General features: G+C 38.6%; 1 long non-coding RNA gene across 2 annotated transcripts; it reads right to left on the reverse strand.

The window, feature by feature from the left end:
- Positions 1–1,984: 1,984 nt before the first annotated feature.
- On the reverse strand, positions 1,985–13,921 carry LOC131300768 (uncharacterized). Of its 2 annotated transcripts, none has more exons than XR_009191060.1 (6): positions 13,651–13,921; positions 5,090–5,293; positions 4,914–5,003; positions 4,703–4,816; positions 4,153–4,566; positions 1,985–2,500 (listed from the first exon to the last, which is right to left on the reverse strand). It is a non-coding gene; the product is annotated as an uncharacterized LOC131300768 (long non-coding RNA). The 2 variants fall into 2 exon arrangements; XR_009191059.1 differs by lacking the exon at positions 13,651–13,921 and adding an exon at positions 5,446–5,610 and having other exon boundaries at positions 1,986–2,500.
- Positions 13,922–25,047: the final 11,126 nt, after the last annotated feature.

The following is a 25,047-nucleotide window of genomic DNA, read 5'->3' on the forward strand; positions in this document are numbered from 1 at the left end:
AAGAGGTTAGGATTGTAATCGACAGGTAGGACTTTGGGTAAGGGAGTTGGGGCAAAGGTTTGAGATGCCCAGATTTGACGAGTTGTTCCATCACCACGGACAAAGATGCCTCGAAGACAGAGAAACTCTGAGGTCGGGACCGGAAGATTTGAGTGTTTTGAACCTGATTGACGTCGGTGGTACGGTTGGGGGAAGCAGCAGCGTTGTCCCCACTTGTAGCTGCGTTAGCGCAATTGCTACCGCTAAACAATGTGCTACTATTTCCAGAGTAAGCCCTCGGCTTAGTTTCTTGAGTAGAGGAAGAAGAGGACTCCCTTCTTGGCAGAACTCCAGTTTGCAGCGCCTCCTTAATGGCTAGGCCAGATTCGAAAAAAGTCTCGAAATTGGCAGATGCTTGAACCAACATGAGATTCTTAGCATAGTCGGGTTGCAAGTTTTGGGAGATGATGCAAATCTGATCCCTCACACTCGGGCGATCAGTCATTAGGGCAGCCTTGCTCCTCCACCTCTTGATAAAATCAGTAAAGGACTCCTTTGCTTCCATCTTTGTAGACGCCAACTCTTGAGTAGTCATCTTGAGTTGAGAGTTATACCTGTACTACGAGACAAAGGCAACCCATATGTCTTCCCAAGTCCTTCTTTTGGAGATGTCGAGTGATAGAAAACTAATGGAAGGCAGGCCCAGAGAGAGTTTGAGGAAAAATTTGAGACATAGCCTCACTTTCCACTCCTAGTAGCTTCATGGCAGCATGATAGCCCAATAGATGAGTCTTTGGATCACTACTCCCATTGAATTTGACAAAGTCGGGCATTTTGAACCTCTCGGGGAGCCTTGCATTAGGATACAAGCAGAGTCGATCCAAGTCTATTCCTCCCGCACTAATCTTCTTGGACTTCGAGACAGCCTCCTCTAGCTAGGCCATCTTAACTATCAGAGCAGCCATTTTAGGATTGGGAATAGCTGCTTCAGGGTAAGGAATTTGAACTTCGAGCTCGGGATTGGCCCTCTCCTCCTCAGCTCTTGCCTCAACTCTCGGCGAGTGTCGCTCATTTATTAGTGCATGCAAGTTGCACGACGCCAAATTAAGCTTTTTGCGGCAATTTATAAAGGGCAAATTTTCGTAGTCGTCCTTGTAGTTTTACGGTTGTCTCACTTTCATCCCTCAAGATTCAAAGTGCTCCAATTTCATCCCTGTAGTTTGTTTTACGTTCCAAATTGGTAAAATCATTAACACCGTTAACGAAACTAACGGAAAAAAAAAGTGTTCCAATTTTCAATCCGTTTAAACCGGTGCGAAGATCTTATTTTTTTGATCATTTTATCCTAAATGGTTGTAATGTATTTTTGGCTCTAAGGCCTTTCAACGAGCACCCGAAGACTCCTTATTTAGTTTCAGAGCTCTTTTAGGGTGCTCATTGAAAGGTCTTAGAGCCAAAAATCCATTATGACCATTTAAGATAAAATGATCAGAAAAATAAGATATTTGCACCGGTTCAAACGGATTGAAAATTGGAACACTTTTTTTTTTTCCGTTAGTTTCGTTAACGGTGTTAACGATTTTACCAATTTGGAACGTAAAACAAACTACAAGGACGAAATTGGAGCACTTTGAAACTAGAGGGACGAAAGTGAGACAACCGTAAAACTACAGGGATGACTACGAAAATTTGCCGTTTTATAAATGATGGTAAAGATCAAATTAATGCCGGTAATAGTATTCCTGAAATTTGTTAACGAAAGTAAAAAATGCCGTCTAGGTAAGTGTCCGTAATACATAAACGGCATTTGTACAAATGTTGGAAATAAAGCCGGCGTTTGTTACTAGTTTTCTCGACATTTGTAAAGTGCCAGGACAAGAATTGCCTAATATACATTTATTACCGACAATTGGTGCAAATGCCGAAAAAGGTAATATTACCGGCATTTTATAAGTGTTGTATTTTTTTTTATAACTTTTACCGGCATTTTTCAAATGCCATTTTTATATCTTGGTATTTTCTTTTCATTGCTTTTACCGGCATTTGTAAATCGCTGCTAAAAGTTCTTCTTTTTTTTTTTTGGCAATTTTCATTTTTAATACATGATTTTTTCATTAACAAATTATCCTAACCTAGTACCATTTTTGATAACACATTTCCTGCATACAAAATTGTAACTGTCCAAAACAATTTTGAAGTTCCACTACCAAAACCAAAATGCAAATTCCGTATATAAGCAAATTGGACATCGTAAAAGACAATTCTCAAAGCAACAAAAAATAACAATGCGAGGCATAGAATGCCAATGTGAAAATAAAACCCAAAGTGTCAAAATATAAGTTCCAATTGCTTGTGTATTTCCAAAAACAAAAGATCATACTAACCAAAGCAACACAAAGAACCAAAACATGCTTTTGGTTGTGAACTCCAAAACAAAAAGAACAAAAACAGTTTTCATTATCAAGAAGATTTTCCGTCATTCCTATTGCATGTCTTCCATGTTTGTCTATGTCCTATCAACCTGTAAATACAAGAAACAATTACACATTTATACATCGGTGTGTGGGTATCTATATAGTCCACGATATCCTACACAATCAGTAAGTTTGACGATACAGGACACAAGCATCAAACATATCCCAGTATAATGGATAAATGCAAGAAACTAAGCTCAACCATTTATGATTGAAGCACCAACAAGCCAAACGTGATCGTCTGGGACATGTCAAATGTAAAATGGGTACCCAACGTGTCCTAGAATATCTATCTACACTGTGTCTAAGAAAAAGAAATATAGTAAAGATGGACAAGTACTAAGCCATGCTTGACACATGTTCGGAGAGAGTCATATCATGTTCGTAACCGACACGTATTGTACATGAACAGTTGAGTCTGGTAGCATGAAAAAATAGAATTTAGAAATATATCATGAAGAGCACCATATCTTAATGCAGCAGCAGAAACAAAACAGCAACATATAACATTCTCATTCCAAAATTGTAACATGGAGAGTCCAGAGCACCATTATCCCCTTTAGGGCCACACAGTGGCACGCACACTACCAAATGAAATAATCCAAAGAAGACAAGACTCTAGCCGAAATCAAAGTAGCAACGGGTAGCATTCCCATTCCAAAAGCATAACTAGCACAAGTCAAAGCAGCTACAAAAAGCAACATTGATACAAGTTTGAAGTCTATTTGGACCCAAGAAAATACTCTCCAACCCCATTAATTTTTCTCAAATTACTACAATCCAAAAATGCCCTTATTTTCAACAAATTTTAAACCTACTGTTTCTCTGCACTTAACAATTGATACAAGTTTGATTGAAAGCAAAAACAACTAAGCACATATCAATTCACAACCCAGTAATCTCATAAACCAAAAATAAAGGAATGCAACTCCAACTACCCATTGCACTACAACTAGACTTAAATCTGGACTAAAAACAGCACTAAATCTACATTACTAAGCCTAACAATCACTGAGATTCAAACTGCAAGAACTGGAAAAAAAAGAAGAAGAAAAAGACAGCACTTCCACTAAGATTCAACATGCAACAACTGGAAAAAAAGACAGCACTTCAAATGCTATAAAAGTGGTCAAATACTGCTCAGTTCAATACCATGCACTTCAAGAAACTGCTAAAAAAATTGCCTAAAAGCTAGTCTAAAATTGCCAAAAAAAACTGCTGTAAACTGCAATTATCCGTATGTTTTAATCATGACCAACAAAATTCAACTCCAATTATGTATGTAGAATGAAAACAGATACGGACACAGACACAAAAAGGGACACATTGAATTCTAAACAACATGGGACACAACCATCGACACCCAAATCTAATCTATAATTTTCAAGTTCTAATCAACCATGGGTTGACCCAAGAATCACATTACAAAGAACATAAACTTGCCAATAAACTTGCTTCTAAAGTAGACCGCAAAAGATCATTTTACTACCAAACCATCTTCACCCACTTAAACATGTATTTTAACAACCAATTCATAGGCCTCTTTCAGAGACCACAAGGCATACTTATTTGGGTTGAAGCTATATATTTTGGCAACAACACTGATCAATCAATATAAGAGGCAGGTGTATTTTCAATCAATAAAATGGCCAACTCTATTCTCATTGCCTGAAAAAGTACCATGAAAACCACAATTTACCTGTCCATTGTGCTCCATTAGTGACGATGTGTGATCTCCATCTCCATTTCCAGCTCCATTTTGGTGATGGAGGCAAGGGTATCCTACACTTTTCATATAAGCTGCCACGGTTGCATATTGGTTCTTCAATTGAGTGATTTCATCACTTACGTCTCTTAGCACCTCTTGTCGCAACTCTGGATGCAACTCTGCACCCAACTCAGCACACAACTCCGTACGTAACTGATCCTTGACATGTTACTCCTGAGATCTGGTATATCTAGTCCCAAACACTTGACTTGGACAAGCACCCAAGCCATAGGTACGCACACGTCCATTCCTATCTAGTTTTAGTACGCTAGTGAATAACTCCTCCCGTAAAGCAGGTGACTCTGAGGACTCAGTAATCTGAGAGGCTCCCTCATTAAGACGACGCTGAAATAAATGAAACCTATCTATAGTAAGTAAAAGAACAAAAGCAAAGATTTTATTATGTAAATAGGCATAGAAGAAGCATACCATTAAAATGAATCTAAATAGATACAAAAATGAACCAAGTAAATATACATACTATGGCCAAAGCTGATGCTTCATCAACTGGTTGTCCATCTTTCTTTGTATGAGTCTTAATGAATACCTATATACGATTGAGCTCTACTACTACTCCATCCTTAATCTGTGTCAACTTTATTAGTGTACAAGCAGCTAAAGTGTTTAGTAACACATTTGATATATAAATGCATTGAATTAAATTTAGTTATGCATGTTAGTTAGTTAATTACCTCATCCCTTACACGACAATGGCCCTTCCTCCCACTCGTGTGTCCCATTTTCTGTTCGTGTCTACTTTTATGGTTGGTTTTACTGCGTCTCTATAACAAATAAAATCAAGTATTACTTATCCACATATATGTGTTCATATTCATTAGAAAGAGGAAGAAGAACTGAGATGCATCACCTTGGCTGATTTAGTGCCCCAAAATTGCACAAGAACTCTCCATTGATCAGGATCGACCCTATTCGGACAATTCGCCAAACGGTCTTCATCATTATCATATAAGTTATAAGTAGTTCTTTTAAGCTCATCTTTCTAATCCTTTCATTTCTTTCCAACGGACATCAGACAATTATGCTTAGAAGCATCTGGTGCGGTTGTATTTTCCTGCATATAAGTATATCAACAGCTAAACACTGACAATAGAGCAATAACAACATTAGCTCAACTAATCAAAATTCAGTCTAAGAAGATAGATTAAAAAACAATAGCAGCAGCAACATTAGCCCATAATCTAAATTTTTCCCTATAACAAATACCTTAACCTCTGCCCATATGCGTTCCTTGTATGGATATAGCTCCGGAGCCCTCCAATCAGTAAAAGTTAAGGGTGCCAAAGTTGCGTTTCTTGCTAAGATGCCAAGTTGACTTTGTAAGGGACCTGCGTGTTACCTATTGGTTTATCGTCTTTATTCAATTTAACTTCTAATTTCGCTCCTATACCCCACCCAACATATGGATGAGCAAAGCTGCTCCCCCTGGCTCTCTGTTATTGCGAGTTGACCACTATAAGGATAAGCTTGGGGACAAGTTATTTCATCTTCTATAGATTATTTTCCATTCATGTCGTATGAGTCTTTAGGAGTCATCTTAACAACGACATATCAATCTTCATCAATGGTGTCTTACACATACCAAACCTATTGCGCCTGAGATGCAAGGATGAATGGTTCATCTGATGTGCAATTGTGTCTATACAAAAGGTGCCTGAAATTTTCGAGTGTGAACTTGAACTCATCTTGCCTCATTCTTACGTTGTTATCCACCCAATCGCATTTGAAGAGCACAAACTTAAAGTCATTAGAATATCTCAATTCAATGATATCCCTTAAAACTCCATAGAAAATGACCTCTCATGTAACTGGGTGTTTATCTCTTGAGCTTGCATAACTTTGTGTGTCTGCAGTCAATGATACTCCACTGTTTTGAGTTTTCCTCCTCTCCTCATGCTCCCTGGTGTGAAATCAAAACCCGTTTATAATGTACCCAGTATACCTTCTAGCCCATTTGTCTGGTGTTGAAGCTAACACACTCAATTCGTTGGATATGTTCGCATTTTTTGTTCACAGCAAGTATTGAACCGATATTTTCCCAGCATATATGGTTAGAGAAACTTAGTTACTAATATGGTGATTAGAGATATTTGGAATAGTACTACAAATGTTGACAAGACTTACATGATCTCAAAACCAATTAGGAAATTGTTCATTGTACTTCCTCATAAGATCACGCTCACTTAACCGGCGACTATCATTTCTAAGAACTTGAATGTGTTTCCTCCAATTAAAATGACTAGTCATTACATACGCACTACATTACTATTGTTGAAATGTAGTAATAAGTATAATCGATTTCTTACTCCCGGAATGGGGCTACGACATCAGAATTGCCTAGGACATATCTATGTGCCTGCACCCAAGCAACGTTATCAAGCTCACAATTTTCCTTTCCCTAAACCACGACCTACATGCTCACCATCGTAGTTTTGTATTGGTCGACTTAACTTTGTCTCAACATCATGCAAGTACCGTGCACAAAATGTCAAGCATAGTTCTGTCAAATAACCTTCTGCAATGGATCCCTTTGGATGGCTCATATTACGCACGTACTTATAGAGTGTAAGCAAATACCCATGATTAACATAAATTTTTAATTAGTGTTGGAAGTTTATATCTATATTTTTGTTCATAAATATGTCAACTAGTAGTCTAGTAGTATATACATACCTCTCATCGGGGTACATCCATCGATAATATACTGGTCCAACGACACTTGCTTGTGCTGCTAAATGAATGGGTAAATGCTCCATTATATCAAAAAATGAAGGTGGAAAAATCTTTTCGAGATGGCAAAGAGTCAATGCAATTTGCTTTTTAAGATCCTTAAAGTCATTTGGATCCATTACTTTGGAGCATAACCGTCTAAAAAAAATGCTCAACTCAATTAAGGCTTCACAAATATGTCTAAGCAATGCCCTCCTTATAGCCAATGGCAATAGTTGTTGCATAAGAATATGACAATCATGGCTCTTCAACTCTGAAATAGTTGTGTCTTTGAGGTTTACACGGCATGAAATATTGGAGGAGTAGCCATAAGGGACTTTAACATTTTTCAACACTTTGCAAAATATATGTTTCTATTCTTTACTCATTGTGAAAGAAGCAGGAGTAAAAAGACTTTCCCATCAGGCCATTGTTGAGGATGGAGTGCCATGCGTATACACATGACCTTTAGGTCTTGTCGAGCCTTTAGATTGTCCTTTGTTTTCCCCAAAATATTGCGTAGTGTCCCTAATATATTTTCCAAAACATTCTTTTTGGTATGCATCAGGTCAATATTGTGGCAAATCAAAATATCCAACCAATACTCTAAGTCAAAAAATATACTTCTCTTTTTCCAATTATGTTCTACTCCTTGCTCCATAGTATTGGCACTTATTCCCTCATCAGCATGTACTCGTCTCTTTTTAGGTGCAGTTCTCCCCTTTTCTTCACCCTTCCCAAAATTATTCTGAATGAATTGAACTTGTTTAAAAATATTAGCACCTGACAAATGAAGTGGCCTTGGTCTAGTTTCAATAGTTCCATCAAAAGATATGGCATCTTTCCGAAAGTTATGTCCTTAATCCAAGAAGCGCCTATGGCCCATATAGCAATACTTTCTAAAATTCTTCAACCATAGAGATTGGGTTTCCACATTGCAAGAAGGACAAGCTAGTGCTCCTTTTGTGCTCCAACCAGATAGAATCGCTAACGCTAGAAAATCATTTATATTTCCTATCAATATTGTCGCTCACATACAAAACATTTGTTGGGTTGATGCATCAAAAATAAGCACACCTTCAGTCCACAACTCTTTTAACTCCTCAATCAAAGGCTGCAAGTAGACATCAATATCATTTCCAGGACCATGAAGACCATCAATGAGCAAAGAAAGAATAAAAAACGGTTGTTTCATGCACAACCATGGAGGCAAGTTATACGGCATCAACACGACTAGCCACATGCTATGAGTAATGCTCATTGTTCTAAACGGGTTAAAACCATTAGCTGCTAATCCCAATCTCACATTTCAAATGTCTTTCGCAAATTCAGGGTGCTTTTCGTTGAATGTTTTCCAAGTAGGTGTATCAGTAGGGTGCCTCCATTTACCATCATTGGTCCGTCCCTCTGCATGCCATCTCGTATGTTTTGATGTTTCCTCTGACATGAAAAGCTTTTGAAGCGCTGGCTTTAAAGGAAAATGCCTTGTTTCACAGGAATTTGTGTTAGTTTGGCCATTTTATCATCTGAAAAGATAGTAGATTCTTTATATTGTGATGTTCCACATTTTTTGCAATTGCGCAGCCCCTTTTTATCTTTCCAAAACAACATACAATCCTTGGGACACGTATCAATTTTTTCGTAACTAAAGCCTAAGGCCTCATTAAACTTCTTTGCTTCAGCAAACGACTTGGGCAAGGTTTCACGAACTGGAAACGCTTTTCTCAATAGCTCAACTAGCATATCATATGAGGTATCAGTCCAACCACTAAGCACTTTTATGTGCAACAAATAAGTTGTAACCGAGAGAGCTGTGAATGTCTTACAATTAGGGTACAACTCATGTTGTGCATCTTCAAGCAGCTTAAAAAATTTCTTAGTCGCCTTATCGGGCCCTAACCCCATACTTTCAAGTCATTCATTGTCTCTAATCCCACCATCTTGCCTTGGGACTCCAAATGCATCATGCACCATATCAATCATATCATCTTGAAAATAAGAGCTTTGATTTGCATCCGATTCATTTCTACTAGATGAAGCTAAAGACTCTCCGTGAATTGTCCATCTTATATAGTTAGTATTGAATCCATTTATAATCAAATGTTCTTTCATGCCACTTCTTGTCCCAAATATAAGGTTCACACATTTCTTGCAAGGACAATATATCTTTGAATCTGGATGCTTTTTATCATAAGCAAATTCTATAAACTTTTCTACCCCTTGTATATAGGTTGGGACTAGCCTATTCCTTATATCAATCCAGCTTTTATCCATAGGAGTTGACTTAAAAAAACCTAACATTAATATCATGTCATAGTATTGGTTATAACTCACAATAAGAATGAAACATGGATGAGAGTGATAAGAACACATTTTGTTGTTGCACAGAAAACTTACTAGTCTTATAAAAATTACATAGTAATCTCACATCAACCCCCTATCCCTATATGGGCACCGCCGTTTCCTAGGAGGAACATATGAGAAGAATACCTAAAAAGAATACAACACTTCAAAGCCTAAAAAGAATACATGTGTTGGCAGAATAATAACAGTAGTTTAGGGCATGAAAACCTCGAAAACCTCACACTCGAGGCCCTCTGCAGAGTGATTCTCTTATTCTTCACTGCAACAAATATACCTTTTAATCACATAGTTTGATATCATTCTTATTGAAATGCTATAATAGAGGGGGCAATAATAGCATTCCTGCTATTGAGAGACATGGAAAAAAGCGGAAGGAAAACCATAGCGTTTTCATTAACTCCACCATAGCGTTTCACCAATTTTTGGGCACCAATCTCTTTTTCCTTTTTCCCTCCTTCCAATTTCCTCTAAAATTTTGGGCGCCAATCTCTTTTTCCATTTTCCCTCTTTCAGATTACCTCAAAAGATTTTGAACTCTTTGTATCAAATATTAGATGCGTGGGTGGTGAGTTCTCCTGCGTGAGTTCGGTTCTAATAGCTAGATCGTGAGTTTTGTAGGGTGATCTTGCTCTCTAATTTCAACGTGAGTTCGTATTTAATTTCAGCGTGAGTTTGGTTCTTCAAGGGTTTCAATCGTGAGTTGTTCTTCCATCAAATGTTCTTTTGTTCTTCAATGAAATGTTCTTCTTCTATGATTTCACTCTCTTTTTCTTGTCGATCCCTGATTCGTACACAGAAAGAAGCAAACTGTTGTGACCTATTGCACCAATTGAAGCAAAGAGCCGTCGAACAGAGAAGCCCTAAACATGTTCAGTTCTTCCTTGATTCTTGCCCAAATACGGGCTAGGGCTTTAATAATCAATTCGATTTTTGTGTCATCTATTGGGCCTTCGCTATTTGCCCAGAAAACGCAGGATTATTGTTGGTTTTATATGTTTCCTTCATTTGATTAATATTCGGGCCGCCTAAGGATTTGCATGCTACCCTTTTTGCAGATTCATGTGAAAAAAAAAACACTATCATTTGTAGCGTAGAAAACTACCATTTGTAGGCCAAAGCAATCATTTGCGGATAAAAAGACTCTTCAAGCGTCGTGGGGGCACGCCCCCAAGCCAAAACTATCAGTCGAATCCTCTTCCGGAAAATTAAGTGGTGCTTGCTTGGTGGTGGTCGTGGTCCATTCTAGAATATGGCTATAATGGTAACAATTACATTTTAATAGAAAAAGACAATTGAAGGGGTTAAGCCTTAACAGTGAGAGAAACTAATATTCCTGTAGGTGATGATGCATTGTGCTGCTGCTATTCCCATAGGTTTGTTGTATGTAGCCTTGTTTGGTGTCAAAATTGGCAAAGGGTTATATATTTGTTGGTGTGTACATGTGCATGTTCCCAAAATGTATGTTGAACTAGGACTGACCCTGGGTATCCAATATTTAGTCTGCTCATCTAACAGTACTAGTACAACAATTTTCGATGATGTTTGTATTGTACAGCAGCTGGATCTCATCAAGATATATTAATCATTGTGTAAAATAAGAAATCTATAGACATCACAATAAACTTGGTTAGATACTTTAATATAGAAGAAGATTGAAGTTTTCCCTACCTCCCAATGATGTGAACTTGGTACTTATTGGCTATATTGAATTAATATGTTGTACTAAAGGCACCTCCTAGGGGATATTATGACTTCGATATGTACGAAGAAACAACGGATACATCTTGTAGGCCAGAAGATGTTTCAGCACTTGGTCTGATCATTGATGATGATGATGATGAAGGGATAACTAACGTTAGAGGAGATTTTGAGGGTATATTAGTGTGAATTATGGACATACCAAGGTAGGAAAATGCATTTTAGCTTGCATATGTGTAACTTGCATATGTAGTTCTTATTGGTCAAACATGATTTGTATTTGTTAACTCACTTTTCTGGCTATGTATCATATTTATACTTGACTATTTAGTTCCTCCATAGTGTTGATTATGGCCATATCAAAGTCTTACTCTTATACGTTATATGTATCAAATATCAATGAATGGTCTAATACCTATTTCATTCTCCTATGAAGGATGGATCACGTGAGTTGTGTCGCAAACAAATACCAACAGGTCCAACACAAAATAAGGACATGCCCGAAGTACTATCAGAGCTGGTACCACCTTCTCTTTCAACTCCTGCAGTTCCTGAATAAGTGTCACAGAATAAAAAACGTAAAAGACGTCCAACCAAGCTGAAAACCATTGCTGTGATTGAAAGTAGTTAAGTTCAAGTCTTGTTCGATGACAATGGTCAAGCAGTCGATGAAGGATCAGTGAAGTTATCTTCTTTTTTAGGACCTCTAGTTCGAGTGATTGTACCATATACACTTAATGATTGGAGATACCTTCCTAGTGGGATGGCAAAAGTCTTATGGTAGTCAATTAAGGTATAGCATAATGCGGAAATTTAAATCTTGTGGCAGTGTAAATGATAGAAATTTAATTGTGTCAGAAATAACATTGCAGGTAAGATCCAAGTTGGATAAAGAATGGGAGAGGGACCGGGTCTTTAAGCAAATGGGTGGACTCTGGAGAGCTTCCAAGTCAAGATTAGTGAACGACATAAAAAACGCTGCAAATGAGGAAGAAAGGCTGCGACTCAAGATGGATATTAGTGCTAGTGTTGGTTGGAATTTGCTAAATCCTTTTTTGTACAAGACATGTTGCTAGGCAACTTAGTTTTGAGAGATTTGAATGTGCATATGATCTCTTTGAAAATGTGTTAGCATGTGGAGGATAGCTACCTATTAATTCCCTTCTATTTTGTACTTAAATACTGATATTGGAGGAATATAGTCTCCTGGTAGTTTCCGAAGGAGCAATGTGTGAATGTAAAGTATTTCTATTGTAGCAATTGGATGTCTCACTATTGGATTTAATTGTTCTAGATCTTGCTATTCAAAATGAGAAGTTTAGGAGACTTTTAGGGTTGTTTGTATGAAAGAGTTTTGATGGTTAGAAATGCAATGGAAGCATTCATTTTAATAGCGTTCACATGATGCTATTACAAGGGACTTAAAGATAGCATTCATAGTATGCTACAATATGTTACTAGACATAGCATTCAATAAACGCTATTAAATCTTTTAAACCATAACGGTCACAAAAATGCTATAAAATCTAGTTATCCATAGCGGGTAATGAATGCTATTAAATGTCAAGACATTTAATTACGTGGGCTAACATAGCATTTTTAGGAACGCTATGTATAACATACAATAGCGTTTTTTGTCCGCTTTGAAAAGTGATTTTTGTTGTAGTGCTTATTCCTATGGATGTCGTATTTCTTAACTTTTGATTTGGTAGGTGTCAAATGGTACTAGAGTCTAGACTACTACTATTCAATTTTTTATAAGATGTTGGAGATTGTGGCTTCGGTAGCTGTTTGATTTTATTTTTGAGATCAGCCTATTTATTAGTTCCTCGGGCAATATTGTTGAGAATTGAGATGAGCCCCAAAATTTAGACAGTTAAACTTTTACAAGACATTTTCCAGGTGTATATTAGAGTATTCTTGTAGCATGCTTTAGACTTTTCCACATTAGTTAGATACTGTAGGAGGAATCATTAGATTTTGAGTTTAAAGATATGCTTTCAGTGGGTGTTACGGTTTGCGAAGTTTTTGTGCACTTCTCTTTCCCCTAATCTATTGCTTATCCATTAACCAAAATGCAAAAAGGATAAAGACATGAAAAAAGAAAAGTAAAAGGTCATCGTCCTGATTTTCAAACACCAAGTACGTGATACTCGTAACAAAAGGATAAGTCATGCTAAATGAAAATTTTGCTCCTAAAAATGGATTATTATACTAACAAAACTTCAACCATATGGCCACTGTGTTCACTCTCTTAACATGCATTTCAACAAACAGTTTATCTGCGTCCTTGAAAGACCCATATCTATCTATAAACAAAATCGAGATGCTCTCCACCAATTTTGGCCAAAAAATTAAATAAAATTTCTTGTACCATCAACTACAACATCTATACACAATCAAAACCAACAGTTTAGCAAATCACGTGACAAACTGCAGTTTAATGACAGAAATAGAACACAAGCAGGACATCAATTTTGGAACACTTACATGCAAACCTGAAACCCTAAACAGAGAGACGAGATTCAAGGTTCAAAGGTGAACAAATACAGAAATTTTGTAAACTCAAAACCCTAAATAGAGAGATGGGATGCGAAGTTCAAACCCAGAACGCAAATTTGAAGAAGAAATCGTGTGTACTTGCAACGGTGAGATCTCATGCAATGACCAGTGAAGATGAGCTAGGGCTTCGATTGATCACGTGAATGAAGGTTTCGTCGAAGTCGTTGCTGGTGAGCTAAATCCATGGGAAGTGAAGCAAGAGATTTTAGGAGTGAAGCAAGAGAGAAGTTATCGAAGTCAGAGCTTCTGTTTTTGGGGTTTTGATTTGGGGATTTTTGTTTGTAGAGATTTTAGGAGTGAAGCAAGAGAGAACGAGGGAGGGAAAAAGGGAAAAATAGGAGGGAAATGGGAAAAAGTAGGAGGGAAAAAGGAAAAGTATTTTATGTGTACACGAGACGACATCGTTTAGGATAGGAGAAAAAATTGCGCGCGTTCGTGGTAATATATTGCCATCCATAACTAAACTAAAAACATCATTTTCTCCATTTTTAGTAATTTTTACCGGCATTTTATTACTAATGCCATTTAAAATTAATATTTTTTGGCATTATTGTTAATGTCAGGAATAACTAGTATTACTGGCACTTTAACACATGCTGATAATAAAAATGCCGTTAAAGCCACAATTTCTTGTAGTGTTGGCCATAGAAGCCATAGCCTGATCAGCCCTTTGCTGCATGATGCCCATGTTATGCTGGAGGCCTGTCAGAATAGAGGCTTGGTCTTGTGGAGTGTCGGCCATGACGAATGCTTGAGTGGGGGATGATGACGTCGAGGAAGGAGAGGATGGAGGTGTCTCATGTGGTATAGATGGCGGTGAATCTGCCCTTGACGGTGAAACTGCCAGAGCTTCCATTGTGATTGCCTGAGTAAGCCTAGCAAGTCTTCTTTCCGTATGGACCCGGTGGACGTTCCAAAGCAAATTTGGCTCTTCTTTTTGGTACTTTCTTTGACGGTGCAATGGCTCAAAGCTAGACAACAAAGTAAGTGAAAGCTCAGTGAGATTCCTGCAGTAGTTAGAATGCAATGCACACGTCGTCGTCATCGGTGTCCTACTAGACTCTACAACTAGGGATGAGTTTGTCCATGATGTTCGGATGCTGCGAGAATCCTCGAAATCTTTTTCGACAGTGTATCTGATAAGCGGCCAAGATTGCATAATCTTGGCGCTTAAAGTCTCCACTTTGTAGCGTGTTAGCATTTAAGTTTTCGTTTCTATTTGATATTTCTCGGAAGGTTGTTTTTGTCAAGTTTCAAGTAGAACGTGGATTAACGGTGGTTTTTATCGCCAAGGTTCGCTCTCGGAAGCATCGAAGTGTCCAAGGCCGTGTGACGGTCCCCCATCCAGTCCCGTCTGGTGATTAATCAAGGGGCGAGGTGTCGTTAGGTGGTCATCGGGTCGTGCAGACCAAGGCGAGACCAAGATTTGGAATCTGCCAACCCAGTACCGGTACTGTGAATTAGCCAGTACCGGTACCCACTCACTGGAAGTTGCATTTTGGGAGCAAATTGAAGACCCAGTACTGGTACACATTTTGGGATACACATTTCCGAAAAATTAAAAAAATTTCAGATTTTAAAACTTGAAAATGTTTAGAAAATTCAGATTCTAATACTTGAAAATCTTAGACATATTTGGGTTTTGATATCTGAATGGTTTTAGAAACAAAATCATACTTTAAAATCTGAAAATATATGACAATTTCGAGTTTTAAAACCTGAAACTTTTATAAGGCATCTTCAAGATGCGTCATGTTTTTTTTAATTAAAAAAATGCATTTCTTGAATGCTTCTTGCTCCGTAAAACGCGTTTTTTGAATGCGTGATTGACATCACGCTTTTTGGTAATGCGCGATGAACTATTTTTACAAAGGAAACTCATAGTCGTCGTAGTCTTCTGCTTTGTCATTGTCGTCGTTGTCAGGGGTTGAATATCGTGAACATCTGGTTCGTAAATGCACTGATTGCACTCGTGGGAGAAAATTTTACTTTGTACAGTTTGCACAGGTTAGTGGCGGCAATTTTTCAGATCTTCGTTTGGGGTTTGGTGGCGGGGCGTAGGTGGGTTTTGGTGGCTATGGTGGAAACGTGAGAGGGAGGAAGATGGGCGGCTATGGTGGAACCGGTGGGAGGGAGAGAGGAAGATGGGTTGGCTGGTGGTGGTATAGATGTAGTTGTAACTGTATGTAGTAATTTTAAGGGTATTTTTGTCCACTTTTTTTAAGGGCATTTTTGTCCGAAAGTAATTAATTTTAGAACAGGCTACATTTAGGGAGTTAGTGGTTGCAAATAGCTCGTCCCTTTATGGTTCTGTTAGGCCTCTTCAACAGAGTCCTAGAACTAAAAATTAATTATGACCCTTTAGGATAAAATGATCAAAAAAATAAGATCTTTGCACCGATTTAAACAGATTGAAAATTGAAACATTTAGTTTAATGATTCTCTTAGGGCTCTTCAACGAGAGTCCTAGAATTAAAAAACCCTTTAGGATAAAATGATTAGAAAAATAAGATCTTTTCAGCGGTTCAAACAGATTGAAAATTGAAACACTTATTTTTTAACTATATTTTTTAAATATATAAACCATCTAACAAAATTAAGTGTTCCAATTTTAATTTCAATTGGTTTGAACCGGTGCAAAGATCCTTTTTTTTTTTTTTTATCATTTTATCCTCAAGGATCATAATTAATTTTTAGCTCTAGGGCTCTCGTTGAAGAGCTCTAAGAGAACCATAAAACCAAATGAAAAAATTAAGTGTTTCAGAACCAGTACAAAAATCTTATTTTTTTGATTATTTTATCCTAAAGAGTCATAATTAATTTTTAGCTCTAGAGCTCTCATTGAAGAGCCCTAAAAGAACCATAAAATCAAATGCTTCAACACCCAAAAAACAACCCAAACACAGTCGTACAACATTTCGGTGGAAGTTCATCGACTCCCAAGTTAGTGGGCGTAGCGTTATTGTTTGGGATTATAGTCTCTCATATCCATATTTGTTTGTGTATGAAATTTAATAACAGACAAGGTTAATCTTGTGTATCCTACATTTGATTTGAATACGGATTAATAACTCAATTGCACATATTGCCCTTGGTCATAATTAATATTTGTCTCTGGGACTCTTGTGGGCTCCCCGACTAGAATGCTCGAAAGTCGCCAACCAGATTTTTTGAGATGGATGATTCGAGGAACCGAGGGTTTGATTTGGAAAAAGAAGGCTTTTGGCCTTGCGAAAACATTGAGATTTTGAGTTCGGGAGCCATGTTACGAATGGAGAAGGTTTTATTGAAAAAGCTCCCCGCGCGCTCGGTAAAGACCGATCTCTACTAAACATCTTTAATGTTAGAATTTTAATATCATTTGAAAAACTAAACTTTCAGAGAACAAGTATGGGATAGGGGCATGAGATTGGATATGTCATTTAAACGTACTCGTGGTGCTCACTGTACAATAGATGCCGAATGAATATCATGTACAAATGAAATAACAGTACAACAACAATTTGCCAATATTACACAAAACACTGCACAGTGTAGTCGAAACACCGTGCGGCATACCTTTCATTGTATTCAGAACAGCTTATATTTTCAAGATGAAATGAACCGTGGGCCAAGAAATTAGCTTTTGTCATTATATTCTTTCCGATCCTCTGTAAAATAGTTTACTAGACCTTTCTGGTTCATTTGATCATGGAAAATGATGTTGAAAACCCCTTTTTAAGTATTTAGAAGTTTTAAACGAGCTAAAAGGTGATCTTCATCATAAAGCTCTGCTTTGAAACACACCTGCACATTCTCTTTGTAATATCAGCAGAACAAGAACCAAATAAGTATGATCCATGGATTAAATGGGATGACAAAAAGAGGAAAGCACACTAAAAACAGAACGTCACACGGTGGACCCCATTACATCGTGCAGTGATGTTTCCAGTGCAGTCACTGGTTTTTGCTTTGTTTGCTTTTGAAAATCATTTTTAGGCCAACACTTAGTACGAAGACACTAAGTGTGACTGCATAAAGCTCTCCTCAGGGTTAAGACCGAGCTTAGCCCAAGGAACTCTATTCATACCTTCGCTTTAGAGCTTGAATGAGGATTGAAGAGTGTGGGTTGAGGGCTTTGGAGTTGTGATTCTCCAAAGTCAGTAGTTTACTGAGCTTTGGAGGGGGAGAAAAAGAATCAAGTTTTTTGTAAGAAAGAATGTTCAGAGAATGTCAGAGTAACTTTTCTCAAGATTGAAGAGGTACCTTTCAACTAAAGGGAGGGGGTGGGGGGATTGTATTTATAGGCAAGAGAGCTGAGGATCATCAATGCAAAGAGGGGAGTTGCTTCAAGACCGAATAAAAATTATGGGTATTATCTACAATGCTGTTTTTCAGTTATGGCTCCTGCAGGCGTAGCTGACAATTTTCTGCACTTGTCAGAACTTTTTCCAAAATACCATGCGGCGTACTACAAAACAACATGAGGTTTAATAAGAGCATTACACTGTACGGTTTATTAGTAACACCATGCAGTGTTCAGGTCCAATTAAGAAGGATTGTGGGGATCTTTGGACTATGAAAGTCCATATTCAAGCTTTACGAGGTATCGTTCATTTATTTCATCATCGGGGAATTTAATGATTATTCAAAGGTTAGGATTGGGGTGTCTACAGTAGTCCTTCTTTAACGAAACTCAAACACCATTAATTGGTATGAGTGACGTTAAAGACTAGGCATCCCAATCCATTGCTCCAAGGTCTTTAAACAAGAACCAAAATGCAATTAAATAATAAGGCTGGTCGCACTCGTGGAGTTGCCTACATACCCCATTTTTAGGAATCAGACCGACCAACGTAGTTCTATCGGGACAATGCAAATAATCATGGTAAAAGTGAGTCTCGAATGACAAGATGCAAAAGCAAATAGCAAAGTCCTAGAGGATGAGTGCTCGGAGCACTAAAAACGAAGAAATCCCAAAAGACGAGTGCTCGGGGCACTAGATATGACGAAGTCCCAAAGGACGAGTGCTCGGGGCACTAAAACCGACGAAGTCTTGGAGGACGAGTGCTCGGGGCGCTAAATATGATGAAATCCCGGAGGACGAGTGCTCGGGGCACTAAATATGATGAAGTCCCGGAGGACGAGTGCTCGGGGCACTAAAAGCGACGAAATCCCGGAGGACGAGTGCTCAGGGCACTAAATGCGACGAAGTTCCGGAGGACGAGTGCTCGGGCCACTAAAAGCGACGAAGTCCTGGAGGACGAGTGCTCGGGGCACTAAAAGCGGTGCATTATTTGACAAAGGTTATTTTTAACAACTCAGTATTTTGATGGAAATAAAATAACGATCCCAAGAACGATATGGAAGTGGGTAGAAGCGACCCACAGAATAATTTTATTTCCTAGAAACTAAAACACCGTGCGGCGTTTCCATTTTTCCAGGTGACTCTTCGTTTTCTACAGATAGTTTCTTGTTCAAAGGTGGTCATACAATGTAGACGTGCTTCTTCGCTTCTGACGCCTTCTTTAAAAACAGAGGGTGTGCTTCATTCCAAGCACCCTCATCTCTTCAAGTCTCTCTACTTTCCAAAAAACCTCTTCAAGTCTCTTCTCTTTTTCTTTTCAAATGGCAAGTCTCAGTGCCTGCGTTTTGATTTAGAGGCAGAGATGGGTGTTTTTCGCGAGGAGATTGAACACCTCAATGGTCACATTGCGACGCTCCTTTCCACTATCCGCTCTCTCCGTTAGGCAATATCAAATCTTCAAGACACTGCTTTCGAGGCGGGAAATGACGAACACGATCCGGAGTTCGGAGGAGGTCAAGTGGCTGAAGGGACCGAGGAGGAAAATGACGGGAATCCCAATGCCTTAGATGATTGCTCTGACGCCGCTAATGATGCTAGCGACGGAGCCAACTTGGGGAGCGGGGATGATAGTGGAAATGAGGTTGATGACGATGCATTCACCGTCTTTGATCGCGTGGACAACGACTAGGCTGCGGTGAACAGAAGGAGGCGCTGGCCTGAAGTTCCCTTTTTAGGAGTTTTTCTTTTCTTTTCACCTTTTCCCTTTTTTTTTTTTTTGGTTTATTTTTTTTTTCGGATGTACGAACTCCCGGGACTTCAGGCCTATCAATGAAATCATCTTTTGCTTCCTATTTATCTACTTTATACTCATTGAAAAAACCTTAGATCGCCTTGGTTTATAAATATTTGCTATTTTTTATTTTTTTAATTAATCAATCCACCAATCGATGGATAAACTAATCAAACGAACGGGGAGCTGTAAAAAGATGAATGCAAAGATATACGTGGAAAATCCTAAACGGGAAAAAACCACGGGAAGGAATCAAAATACTATACTCATTGTACGGTTACAAACAAACCTATACTTACAACCTAGAATCGCTCTCGGTTGACCAAGATTTTTTTTTTGACAATAAAGAAGAACTTCATAGATAAAAGAGTCATTACATCCCATAGTTCATTACAACCCAAAGCACAAGGCCAAGAGAGACAAAAAAAGAATACATCAAGCATATCAAAAGGTACAATCTTCCGGAGCAAAAGAACGATTGATATCTCATCCGGTGTCAAAAGGATAAGAAGTGTCCACTTCTGAATGGATCCTGGAAGATGCCGCAAACTTAGTCAAAAAATATGCTTGATGTAATCTGCTATGGTCACATAGGGATAAGCTGCAGAAATGAACAGACTGCACAAGGAAGCAGAAATCAAAAAACAAAGGAGCTGCAATGGCTGGAAACTCCTTAATGCTTCTCAGCTGGTAAAAAAGAGAAGAATCGTTAGTATGGATGTGAATATTCAACATATTTCTATTTAAAGCCCAACTCATTGCCTCAATTAAAGGGAGAATAGAGGCGCAATCTTTTGGAGAGGAAGAACTTCTGAAAATAGAGCCCACAGTCCTGGACTGAACCTTAAAGGTTATACCCACACCAGATTTGTTATGCTGCATATTATAAGCATGGGCACAAAAAATATCCAAAACCGGATCATCACAACTACATAAACATGGAGTAACATGAAAAGCATGCATTTCAGAATGTGAAGGATTAGAAGTTCTAGGAGAAAGTTCTCTAAAGAAGGGGAGTGGAGATGGAGATATGGAGGGTTTCAGAGATGCAAAAACTTGGTTGATGGATTGAGTGAGGTGGTTTGCACGAGTGACAACTTGAGAGGGGGATGGAAAAATAGACTCAAAAACAGCCTTGTTCCGTGCCAGCCAGATACACCAAAGAATACACGAAATTTTTGAAAAAAAACTCCTACAGTGAAGTGACAAAATGTGGCCCATATGGTGTAACCAGCCTAACCAAAATGATATAGAGTGATTTGGAGTTGCAGGAATGAGAATTCCAAGATCTGATCCAAACCAATAGGTCTTACAAAGTCACATTGGAGGAACGATGGACAAGGCTCTCTGAGTGATGTTTGCAAAGAGTGCAAACAGAAGCCCCTTGCCAACCCCTTCTGACTAAGAGGTCCCCTACTGGCAAACATTCATGACTTAATTGCCATAGGAAAAATTGGCTCTTGTGGGGGATAGGAAGTGACCAAATGAAGTTCCAGGTGAAATCAGGCCAAAAACTATGAACCAGATAAGGTAAGGTGGAGTGGTTATGGTGGGATTTAATTGCTAGGAGTAGGGAGTAAGTAGAATTAACAAAGAAGTCTCCATTATTTGTAAATCCCCAGATGAATCTGTCTTCAAAGCCAAATTGGGATAAAGGTATGGACCAAATAAGAGATGCAATATCAGAGGGAAAGAGGGATGACACAAGTTGACCATTCCACTCTTTTTTCTCTGGAAGGAGTAGTTTGTCAACAGTAGCATTTCTAAGTGAAAGGAAAGAACTAAGAGGAGCATTGTCTGAAAGATAGTCCTTCAAAGCAAAGGGAATGGGAGATGGCAACCAAAAATCATTCCAAATGGAGATTTTGTCTCCATTACCAACTTGCCATCTGATGCCCTTAATAAGGGCATCTTTACCATATAAAATGCTTTTCCAAGTCCAAGAGCAAGAAGAAGGAGCTTTAGACTCAAGAAAAGTGGTAGAGTGACAGTTCTTTGAGAGAAAAAAAGAAGAGAAGAGACAAGTTGGCTGGTCAAGAATTCTTCAACTCTGTTTAGCTAGAAGAGCTTGATTGAAAAGCTGTAAATCCTTGACTCCCAAACCTCCATCATATTTGGATAGGCAAAGAGAATCCCATTTTTTCTAGTGGTAGGATTTTTTATTGGAAGCCCCAAACCAAAGGAAATTTGAAAGGATGGAGGAGATTTTCTTAGTGACATAGACAGGGAATTTAAGGCTGGACATATGAAAAACTAGCATTGAAGTGAGGATATATTTAAGCAAAGAAAGTTGACCAGCTTTATTGAGAAGTAAAGAAACCCAACCCTGACACTTATCATCAATTTTATTAATAATATCCTGAAAGATCTCTTTCCTTTTTGAGGTCAAGTCTAAGTTAACCCCAAGATATTTCCCAAAGGATGGGGAGAAAGGAATGTGGAGGGAAGAGGAGATGGAGGAGTAGAGGGAGGGAGGAGAGTTAGGACTGATGAAAATGCTTGATTTCTGGAAATTTACCAGCTAACCTGAAAGTTGACAGTAAGAATTCAAGATAGAGTGAATGGTAGAAATTCCAGAATCAGACATTTTGAGGAAAAGGAAACTATCATCAACAAATAAAAGGTGAGTGATTGAGGGACCCAATCTGGAGGCCTTGATGCCATCAATCAAACCTTGAGCTTTTGCTGAACCAATCATAGAAGAAAGAATGTCAACACAAAGGACAAATAGGTAGGGATAGAGGGGATCTCCTTGGCATAAGCCTTGAGAAGGGTGAAAGAAAGAGGTAGATGAACCATTGACTAGAATAGAATAAGAAACAATGGTAACGCATTGCATGATCAGGTGAACCCAATGAGATGGGAAACCATAAAGCTGAAGAACATGCTCCAAAAAATCCCACCTTATTCTGTCAAAAGCTTTACTCATGTCCAGTTTGATAGCAGCAAAATAGTCAGAGCCTTGTTTTTTATTGCTAACAAAATGAGTAAGCTCCTGAGCAATGGAGATGTTATCAGAGATTAGTCTGCCAGGGAGAAATCCATTTTGAAAGGGAGAAACCAGAGAACCAATAACCAATTTAATTTTGTTAGCTAAGACCTTGGAAATGAGTTTATACAGAACATTACAGAGACTTATTGGTCTAAAATGATCAACAGAAGAAGGGTTATTGATTTTCAGGATGAGTGCAATAAAGGTCTTGTTGATTTCTCTAAGAATCCTTCCAGAATTAAGAAAATATAGGACAATAGAGGTGATCTTAATAGAAAACTTAGGCCAACATTTTTTTATAGAAAATAGGAGGAATACCATCAGGGCCTGGGGCCTTCAAAGGAGCCATTTGGAAGAGGGCTTGCTTAACCTCCCAAGCTTGAAAGGGGAGGTTTAAATGAGCAAGCTGGTCTTCAGAAAGGGTGGAGTATGGAGCCAAAGATTGAAGAGCATCTAGAGGAAAATAAGAAGCAGAAGAATAAAAGGATTTAAAGTGTTGGTGGAATTCATTTCTAATGGAGATTTCATCAATCAAAAGAGCCCCAGAGGAGGAGGTAATCTGCCAAATGTGATTTCTAGCTTTCCTGGCTTTTGTCATTGAGTGAAAAAACTTTGTGTTAGAGTCACCTAAAACCAGCCAGTGTTGCTTAGCTCTTTGTGCCCAAAAAATCTCTTCTTGCTCTAAGAGAGAATCCAATGCAATCCTCAAGGACTTTTCAAGAGGAACATTGGAAGGGGAGAGGTTCTCTTGAACATTACAAAGCTAGGATTGAATCTTTTTGATTTTGAGAGGGATGGAGTCTATTCTTTCTTTGGCCCAAAGTTTTAGAACTTTGATCATAATCTTATTAGAACTCACAATTCTAAAAAGAGGAGAACCAGGTATATGCATGGTCCAGGTGAAAGAAATAATTTGAAGAGCAGTTGGATTTTTGAGCCACCAAGCTTCAAACCTAGAAGGAAAAGGAAAAAAATTGGAAGGTGGAGAGGTGACAAAGGAAATTGGGGCATGATCAGAGCGTGAGATACCTAAGTTGGTCATGAAAGCCCTAGGGAACATGTCTAACCAGCTCATGTTACACCAACCCCTCTCTAGTCTTTCAAAGGTGCATGCATCTCCTTCTCTATTGTTTGTCCAAGTGAACCACGGCCCTACATTTTTAACTTCAAGCAAGCCAATGGAACTCAAAAAAGAGTGAAAAGAAGGAGATCCAGGAGTAAGAAGGTTGTTCTTACCCCATTTATCTCTAGGAGAGAGAACTTGATTAAAGTCACCACAAAGAAAAAGAGGACCAGGGTAAGAAGAGATGAGGTCAGACAAAGAGGACCAAACATTGTCCCTAAGGTCTAACACAGGGTGGCCATAGATGAAGCCACAGAACCAGGAGAGACCCAATTCGTCAATGATGGAAGTGAAAATGTAATTAGGAGAAGAAGCAAGACAAGATAAAGACAAGAAGTTTTTCCATCCTACCCAAAGGCCTCCACTATATCCTAAAGAGTCAACACCAAAACAACAAGAAAAACCAAGTTTGGCAAATAATTTATTAATAGAAACTACATCAGATTTAGTTTCAGAAAGAAAGAGAATATCAGGAGCATGATCATAAACTAAATGGAAAACTGATCTAATTGTAAGGGTCCGACCAAGCCCCCTACAGTTCCAGCAAAGCAGTTTCATGGTCAGAAACAACAACTAGAGGAGTTAGGCTCCAATTCAAGATGTAAATGAAGAAGAGGATGATTAGAACAAGTCACAGAAAAGTTCCAGGTATCTATGTCCATGCAATCTAACAGAATAGATAATAGTGGAATTTTAGAAAGAAAGGATATACCTACGGGTTGTTCCCTTTGGTTAAGCTGTACTAGTTTAGAGCGCTTACCCCCCTTTGAAGAATCTGCATCAGAAGAAGAGGAAGAGGATCTCTTCTTTGGGAGTGAAGACTGTTGTTTAATGGCACTGCTTAAAGATAGATCAGTGCCTTCTTGAGCAGATTTTAAGGTATGAGAGTCAAAGTTCGCCAGACTATCATCTCCAAAGAAATCTAGAGCAGAGCATCGAAACACCTCAGTGACCTTAGGATGGATGTTGATGGGGGTCAAATCAACTTGGCTTTCATTGTTTAGAGGTGCATGGGTGAAGGTATGGGTTACAAAGGGAAGGGAGGGCTGAGTTATAGTGGTTAGGGCTCCTTCTGTCAAAGGGGTGGTTGGGGTTAATAGTAAAAGTGGAGAAGGGTTTGAAGTGGTTGCATGCAGAGTAGAAGGCTGGCCACAGTTGAGTTGGTGATCTAAAAGGTTGGGTGTTGGTTGAGGAGGAGTGGTGGTATGGTTGACATTGGTTGGTTAAGGAGGATTGATAAGACTTGGGGAGGGGGGACTAAATAGGGATATGGCCGACTGCCA

This window comes from Rhododendron vialii, chromosome 9a (genome assembly GCF_030253575.1).
Source record: "Rhododendron vialii isolate Sample 1 chromosome 9a, ASM3025357v1".
Classification (NCBI taxonomy): domain Eukaryota; kingdom Viridiplantae; phylum Streptophyta; class Magnoliopsida; order Ericales; family Ericaceae; genus Rhododendron; species Rhododendron vialii.